At 48.2% G+C, this 9027-nt stretch overlaps 1 long non-coding RNA gene across 1 annotated transcript; it reads left to right on the top strand.

Annotated features, from left to right (window-relative positions):
* Positions 1 to 8448: 8448 nt before the first annotated feature.
* On the top strand, positions 8449 to 9027 carry LOC137853655 (uncharacterized). The gene is made up of 2 exons (XR_011094635.1): positions 8449 to 8632; positions 8664 to 9027. It is a non-coding gene; the product is annotated as an uncharacterized lncRNA (long non-coding RNA).

The raw sequence follows: 9027 nt of genomic DNA on the forward strand, positions 1-9027 counted from the left end.
TGAAATCCAGTTATTAATAACAGAAGAGACACGAATTGGGGATATTAAAAAGAAGATAAGGGATTGTGAGGAATGTTTTAACAATTCCAATTCGTGTCCATAAATTCGTGTCCATAAAGAATAATTCTGTTTGAATCCTGTCTGCCTCTGGGCCCTGCACTGGCAATTTAGTTCTTGAACCACAGATGCAGTGTGTCCCAGTCTCCCCCTCATTCTAGTCAATTTATCACGTCTTCAGAAAACACTCCTTAAATTTGTGAACCTGTTTGCTTTTGTTATTCCGGACTTCTATTTCTAACAGTTACAGCCTTTTTTCCTGTCTTCTTCGAGATTAACTTAACACTGCTATAGATGTGTCTGTGAATGGCTGGGGAAGAATGTTTTAATTACTCGTGAAGCGTCAAATAAGAAAGCTGTTTGTGTTTGATGTCTGGGAGTTTCAGAACAACTGATAACAACTAGTGACTCTTATGAGATCCTTGGTATCTGGCCAGGGGGGCCAAGAGATTAAGAGGAAGAAAAAAGAAGCTGAAGGACGGTTGGGAGACAAGACCTGTGGAGAGTGTACAGAGAGTGTTCCATAAACTTGGAATAGTGCCGAGTAAGTACAAAGGGTGAGAGGAAGACTACGAGCCTTCAGCATGAAAGATCCCTAGAGACCCCCAGAGGAGACTGATGCGCATGCTCCAGTAGGAGGGACTGGACCCCGGAAGCTAGTTATAATAATCTATTTTTTTAGAAGTAGTAATGAATATGTATTAGTCTAGGTGCATAAAAATCAGCTGCTTGATGTAACTGGTGTGTGTCCTGGTGGAGCAGAGACTCCCGGTGCACCCAGCGCTGTTTGCTTACCTCTATTCCTTTATATTCTTTTAATAAATCCAATTTTTTTATTTAATCCTAATTTGAATCCTGAGCCATCTATAACAGGGGCGTTGGGGCGCAGACGCGCCATAGAAGGTCATGTGGCGGCATCCTGCCTTTACGACGTCATCCCTCCCTTATAACGTCACAGCCAGGGCACAGCATATAAGGCCCCGCTCGCGCCCACAGGGCCAGCAGTAGGGATTGCCTCTGCTGCTGTGCGGTGCTGGTGTTTGCTGGGGGCTCAGAGCCTGCTGTCCCTCTCAGGCCCAGGCCGTGCGATTGCTGGTGGCGATTGCTGGCAGCGTTTGGTGACCGTTCACCGAGTTCCAGTTATTTCTGGTTATTATTGCCAGTTAGTAGTAGTGGTTATTAGTAGTGGTTATTAGTATTATTATTAGTTATTAGTTAGTAGTAGTGGTTATTGAAACCATGACCGGCGGTGGTGATGGCCAGGGGCCCGTGGCTCGTGGTCAGCCCTCATCCCGTCGGGGCCCTGTGCAGCACCAGGAGCACAGGCAGGAGCTGGAGGCGCTGCGGGCCCAGCTGCAGGCCGAGCGTCTCCGCTCCCAGGAGCTGCAACGGCGCCTCAACACTGAGGCCCGTGAGATGAAGAAGAGGGCAGAGCGGGAGCGGCAGCTCCTGGCCCAGCAGCTACGCTCCAAATGGGAGCAGGAGCGGGCGCGGGAGCTGCAGCAGCTCGAGGAGCAGAGCCGGAGGCAGCGGGCGGCGGAGCTCCGGCAGCTGCTGCAGGAGAAGGAGGCCGAGCGGCGCCGGGAGCAGGAGCTGCTCCAGCGGCAGCGGGACGACGCCGCCCAGATCCTGGCCCTGAAGAAGAAGCTGAGCCTGCAGAGAAGGCTCTTCTACAAGGAGGTGGTGAAGAAGGCCGAGTGCAGGGCGCCTGCCTCCCACGACGGGGACAAGGCCGCGGCCCCACAAGGCCAGCGCCACGTGGGGGTTCAGGTCTCAGGGCAGCAAGAGCCCTGCCCCCCCGGCAGCGGAGGCGGACAGCTTCTGGAGCAGAAAGCCAAACTGCTCAATGCCCTGCAGGAGCCGGGGAGGCGATGCGGGCTCCTTCAGGAGGAGGCCTGCCTTCCGGAGGACGAGGGCTCCCTGCTGGGAGCCACGGAGAAGGCACGGAGGCTCATCGAGGACATCAGGGTGGTGGGCCTCCTGACCAAGGAGGTGAGGGAAAGAGTCAGGCAGCTGAAAGAGTTTGCCTCAAGATCTGAAAATGCTGCTGCAAAGACGGAGCAGGCGCAAGCGTTACGAGCGCAGCTGACACAGTCCGAGCAGCGGTGTCAGCAGCAAAGGCAGCAATGTGAGCTGCTCTCGCAAGGACTCGAACTGGAGAAAAGAAAAAATTCCAACTGGATCGTCTCAGAACTGCCCCAGGCGACGACAGCTCCCACAGCACAGGCCCGGAACCTCACGAACCACGAAGACGGCTCTGACGCTTCGGAAAAGTCAACCATCATCTACGCAAGTTCCTCGACGTCAGGTGTCACCCTCGACATCCCTGGGTGCTGCCTTTCCTCGGACGAGGGCTCTGTAGATGGGAGCGAAGAACCGGGAGCACGGCACGTGTCCTTCATCCCGCAGTCCCTGGGGCAAGAATCACCCGAACTGAAAAGCCGTTCACCTCGCCACGGCTGCCAACCCACGGAGGGTCCAGACGAGTGCCCTGAACTCAAGTTTCCTCTGGCTCTGGGAAACGACGTGTATGTCTTTGGGGACAAGGAGCAGTGCCTCAGGCTGCTGAGGGAGCTGCAGGACTTTAGGAGAGGAGTTCTCCCCTCCACGGCAGCCGCAGCAGAAGGCTCATCCCACAGCCAGGCGCCAGCTCCGGAGCTCCGTGACCCCGTGCCGGACAGCGGTACCGAAGTGAGTTCCTGCGGCAGAAGGGGACGGAAGAGCCGGAGAAGGAATAAATAAGGAATAAATCTTCTTGATAAGAATTGGTGTCTGCGTGGTGCTTGTGCTCGGGCGGGTGGTCGAGTTCCACATCAGCCGCTCCCTCCCTCCCCAAATACGACACGAAGGGCTCAGGGGTTGGGAGGAGGGCTCAGGGGTTGGGTTGGGTTGAGAGGAGGGCTCAGGGGTTGAGATGACGGAGACGAGCCCCCCCCCGCTGCCGGTTGGAAATTCGGTAAGGGGGGGGTGCTTGGGCGGTGACGTCATCGAGTGGAATTTGGGGCGGGGCTTGACTGGAGGGGCGGGGCTTGGGTAGGAGGGACCTGAGGGGGAGGGGCCGAGGGGGGGGGACTCTGGGACCCCCCCCCAGCCCCCACCGCAGCGACCCCGCGGCCCGGGGATGGGCCGGGGGCTCCCGAGCCCCCCCCCGAGCCCCCGTGGGAAGCCCCTCGGGGCCCCCCCGCGCCGCCTCCCGGCCGCCGCCTCTGTTCTGCTGCCAGACCCCTCCGGGGGGGGGCAGGGCCGGGGGGGGGGGCCCGACGTTTCCACCCCCCCCCGCCCTGCCCTGCAGCACCCCGGCGTCTGGCCCTGGCTTCGGGGTCAAGTTCCCAGGGGCCGGGGATGCGGTACCCCCCCCTCCCCCTTTGCTGCCCCCCCCGGGCTGAGGTTTGCAGTGGGGTCACCGCCTCGTGCCCCCCCCCCATGCAGGGGAGTTTAGGGATGCCCCCCCCGCCCCAGGGAGGTTCCTGAGAGCAGCGAGACTCTGCCCAGCCCCCACATCCCCCCCCAGGATTTCCCTGTGCCGCCCCCCTCCCCCCGGCGTCGTGGTCCCCTGGGAATCTCTCCCTCTGCCTGCAAGTAGCAGTCCCTGTTTGTGTGTACCTGGCCGTGCTCCCCTGCGCAGAATGGGGCTGTGGAGGGGCCCTTCCCGCCCCCCACTTAGCACACGGTGGGAGGCCACTGCCCCTCGTTCCTGGATTTACCCCAATAAATGTCCTGGTTCAAAGCGCGTCTGTGCTGGCATCTCCTTCAGGCTGCAGGACATGAGCAGTGATTCAAAGATCGAAGCCGAAATTCCTTTAAGTGGTATATTCTTTATTGCAGCGCTGGATGCACGGGGGATCTCTCCACCTATCGTGCATACCCAGAGCGGAAAGCAGTCTTGAATTTATACAATCAATCTATCAATATTCTACAAGCGCCTATACGTATGCATTACCTATCCCCGCCTTCCCTCGCTTCTCATGCTAATTAGCCTTTTGGCACCTTGCGCCTGCGTAGAGCCTCCTAAGAATTGTGGGCAGGGGTCTTTGGGACGTGGGCAGGGGTCTTTGGGAGGAAGACCCCGAGTCTTCCTCACAGTGTACTTTTCACCTTTGGTCAGGAATCTGCTGAATTGGCACGTTTCTTAATTGTCAGAGCTGGTTGTTGCCAATTCTTCCATTTGTTGTATCTTTATAATGAATTCCAATGTCCAGTTTTGAGATTTATAGTCCTTACGTTTGTTTCTCTGTCCGTCTGCCGCTTCCTTGTCATGAGTTCCAGTGTCTTGTTTCGAGATATACAGTCCATGTCTGGGGATTGTCCTTGCCTCCCCAATGCCTCCCCAATACCTCCTTAATCAATCCCCCCTTTTCTTTTCCCATGCAAATTCTTTTGCATCAGATACTTTCATTATTTACAGTAACACAACAAAGCAGGCATCTAAACAACATGCACACAAATATTCCTAACACTAGTAATGTTATAGAGCAATGAACACTTGTTTCAAACATTGGAAACTGGGCAACCAGGAGGTTAACTTATTCCTTATTTCACTAAAACTCCATGAAAGATCATCTTTACTGATCTCATGTAGGACCCTTGTCTGCTTCCATATTTCTTCCAGGTCGGTAGAGATCCTTCCACTCTGATCTAGATACACACAAAAACTTGTGTTTATTACTGTACAGACTCCCCCTTGAGCGGCCAGTAACAAGTCTAGGGCCATCCGATTTTGTAATACTACCTGTGATAAACTAGATATCTCTTCTTGTTGAGCCTTTATAGCATCCAGAGTTTTGTTTTCTAACTTCTCTAGAATTGCAGAAATATTAACTATCGCCTTTTCCAATTCACTCACTCCTAACCATGTGATAAACCATCAAACAAAACTATGAAAAGCGGTGTGTCTCTCTATCAATGGATTGTTAATTTTTCGTCTAATTCTCCGGATATGATTTCTCAAATAACCTCGAGGCGCTACATCATGTATGGTCAAATTGGGGACTACTGCGCCAAGAGTGCAAGTTCCCTTCCAATTCTCGGGCAAGACCTTACGGGCTGTATCATTGCATAGCCAATACCACCCTTTTCCTTCTGGAACCGGCCAGCTGGTTGAATTTGCCCAACTGCTAGTTGTACTAATATCAATTGTTTGATTACAAGATGTCTGATTTCCCACATAAGTAGTACCCGTATTTATACAATCCTGTTTTCCCATACCCCTAGGTGGGTTACACCTTTGTACACATACATAGTAAGATTCCAACGGCACAAAGCTCCTCACTTCTAGTTCCAAAACTTCTTCATATTTTCGACCCCAAGATGTGTTTTCCCACAAATTAGTCCAAGGTAAGTTTGCAAGCAAGGGAATCCTGATTAACGATACACCCTTATTCCCATGCTCTGGCAGATGGGTGCATTCCCAACAGTTTGTCTTATTAATTACTTGAGAAATTGTTTGTATCAGGGACAGGTGTAAGTTCTCATCCCAAGTTGCCCATCCCAAATCTGACAACCACACCCCCACAATCATTAGGATCTGGAAAAATGCAATTTTGCTGGTCCAATTGGGGTCGTGGTCCATATCGTCGCCGGGGCCTTCTTCACCCTTGAATCGTGGATCCAAGCTGCTTGCTCCTTAATCTTAATGGCGGTGTGTGTTGTCAGTAATACCGGGTATGGTCCCGTCCACTTTCTTTCCGTTTCTCCTCTAGGGGTTGTCCTGAAAAAGTCTTTATATATATAATCCCTGAGCTTAAAAGGGTGGATTGGTTGATCCAACCGTCTAGCCCAGGTCCTGAGAACAAATTTATGTACTTTATTTAATTATTTCTGAAGTTCAGTTATATATGCATATAAATATTCTAATCCTAACTGCGTTCGATCCTCTCCACTAAATAGAAATGGATACGGCCTTCCATATAAGATTTCAAAGGGACTCAAATTCCCTTTTATTCTAGGTTTAACTCAAATTCTAAGTAATGCTAAAGGGAGGGATTGAGGTCATGACAAATAAGATTCTTGTCCGATTTTAGCTATTTGTTGTTTAATTAAATGTTTCATTTTTTCTACCTGTCCACTTGCCTGCGGTCTATAAAGAGTATGCAGTTGTCTTTAGCATATCTTTAGAATCTTACTTATCTGTTGTACCACTTGCACACAAAAATGTGAAACTCTATCAGAAGACATTGCTACTAGAATCCCAAAGCATGGTATTATTTCATTTAACAAGACTTTAACCACTTCTTCTTGCTTTGTTTGTTCGACAGGGAAAGGCTTCAGGCCTTCCTGAAATCATATCAGTCAGAACCAGTAAATAACAATACCCCCCTTTTCTAGGGAGTTCTGAAAAATCAATTTGCCACAGTTGCCCCGAATAATTTCCTTTACTGATTATTCCAGATTTTATTCTATTCTTGGTATTGGGGTTATTTTGTAAGCAAATGCTACATTGTTGAGTTACTTGTTTTATTGTTGTATATAAATTTTGTTCCACTAATGTCTGACTCAGGCTCTTATGCAGTGTGCCAGCTCCCCAATGTGTTTTATTGTGTTCTGTAAGAACTATGAGCCATGTCAAATTAGGGGGTATTATTATGCGGTTATCTTTTAAATATACTCGTCCATCTGGTTTCATTTTACCTTTCAAATCTTCAATTAATTTTAAGTCTTCTTTTGTATAATTTGGATATAGTTTGGATTTTACCGTCTGGTATCAAAGACAATGCCTTCACCTCAGTTATTTCAGCTGCCCGCTTAGCCTTTGCCAATCAATTTCCAATTTCAAAATCGGTGTTCCCCTTTTGGTGTCCCTGACAATGCATGATAGCTACCTTTTCTGGTTGTTTTACAGCCTCTAACAATTTTAAAATTTCTTCTTTCCAAATTGCTCCATGAGCATGTACCATGCCGAATGTATATTTAGAATCTGTCCAAATACTTATTTTCCTTCCTGCTGCTAGTTCCAGTGCTCGCATAAGAGCAATTGTCTCTGCTTTCCGGGTGGACGTCCCAGGGGTAATGGTTTGGACTTGATTACCTGTTGAGTGGTTGTAATGGCGTACCCTGCCTTACGTTGTCCTTGTTTCACAAAGCTGCTTCCATCAGTATACCAAGATTCGTCAGCATCTTCTAAAAGTTCTTCCTTAAGATCGGGTCGATTAGAATACACAGTCTCCATTGTTTCTATACAATCATGGGTTATGGGTTGATCCAGAGTTCCACTAAGGAAAGAAGCTGGATTTACGATGTTAATGACCACAATTCCCACATCATCTTGTTCTACTAATATTGCTTGATATTTTAAAATCATCAATTCTTGTTTAAGTTGTTTAAAGACTTTTTGTGCTTCTCCAGTCCAGACTAACTTTGACTGGTTAATCTTTATCAATTCACATAGAGGCTTTACCAATCGTCCATAATTATAAATCCAAAGGCGACACCAACCTGTCATTCCTAAAAAGGTTTGTAGCTTCTTTACCGTTTGAGGTTCTGGAGTCCGGCAAATGACTTCCTTATGTTCAGTTCCTAGTTCTCGTTGTCCTCCCGAAATTTCAAATCCCAGATAGGTCACACTTTGTTGAGCCAGCTGGACTTTCTGTCAAGAGACTTGATATCCATTTTAAACCCAGAAAATTAAGAAAACTTATAGTCCATTGAATACAGCTCCCTTTAGTCTCGGTAGCTATTAAGAGATCATCTACATATTGTAACAAAGCACCTTCAGTGTCCGGAGGCATCCATGTTTCGAGTTCCCTTGCTAATTGGTTTCCAAAAATAGTGGGGCTATTCTTGAATCCTTGAGGTAGTAATGTCCACGTAAGCTGCGTCTTTTCTGCCTGAATTGGGATTTTCCCATTCAAAGGCAAATAGGTTTTGGCTTTCTGTGGCTAAGCCTAGGCAGAAGAAGGCGTCTTTTAAATCCAGTACGGTAAACCAGACTTGACTATTCTTTAATTTAGTCGGCAAAGTATAAGGGTTTGCCACTACTGGATGTATATCCTCAGTGATTTTACTTATGGCCCTCAAATCCTGAACTAACCTATAGCTTTTTTCATCTGCTTTTTTAATTGGCAATATGGGTGTATTGTATTCTGATTCTCATTCAATCAATAATCCATACTGTAAAAATTTATCAATTATCTCTTTAATTCCTTTCCTATCTTCTATCCTCAAAGGATATTACTTAACCATAACGGGTTTCTCTCCTGGCTTTAATTTAATAATTATTAAGGTCACATTTTTGCTCTTCCAGGGACTTCGGTAGCCCAAACTCCTGGACATATTGATCTGTGATCTCTAAAGGTATTTCACTTTTAGGGTCCGTTTGTATTAGTGCCAAGCTTAACACATTTATTAGTTGTTCTTCTCCTATTCTTAATTTCATTTTCCCTCTTTCAACGACAATTTCTGCTCCTAATTGCTCTAATAAATCTCTACCTAAGAGTGCCCATGAGGAGTTAGGCGTATATAAAAATCTGTGTATGCCCCATTGTTTCCCTAACTTGTACTTCAAAGGTTCACAAAAATAAGCCTTTTCGGTTACACCTTGTCCTGGTTTCAGTTAGAATAGAGTTAATTTTTTTTCCTAGTAGCTGGTAGAATGCTACGTTTTGGCTTAGGATGAGAAGAGTGTTGATAGCACCCTGATGTTTTAATTGTTGCAGAGCAGTGCTTATACCAAGCCAAGGACATCTCAGCTTCTTGCTCTGTCCTGCCAACAGGCAGGCTGGGGGTGCAGTAAGAGCTGGGAAGGGACAGACCCAGGACAGGTGACCCAAACTAGCCAAAGGGGTATTCCATACCAACCACAAAGTATATACCAAATACTGTCCTGCAGAAGATCACCTTCCGCCTTACTGGACAGTCCCAGATGACCGGTCTACCAGAAAACCAAACCAGAATAAAGAATATACTCACTTACAATGATGGGGTCCTTGTCTGCCTCCGCAGTGATCCGGTGAGTCGAGGAGTCCCTCCGGGAAA

Source organism: Anas acuta, chromosome 3 (genome assembly GCF_963932015.1).
Source record: "Anas acuta chromosome 3, bAnaAcu1.1, whole genome shotgun sequence".
Lineage (NCBI taxonomy): Eukaryota > Metazoa > Chordata > Aves > Anseriformes > Anatidae > Anas > Anas acuta.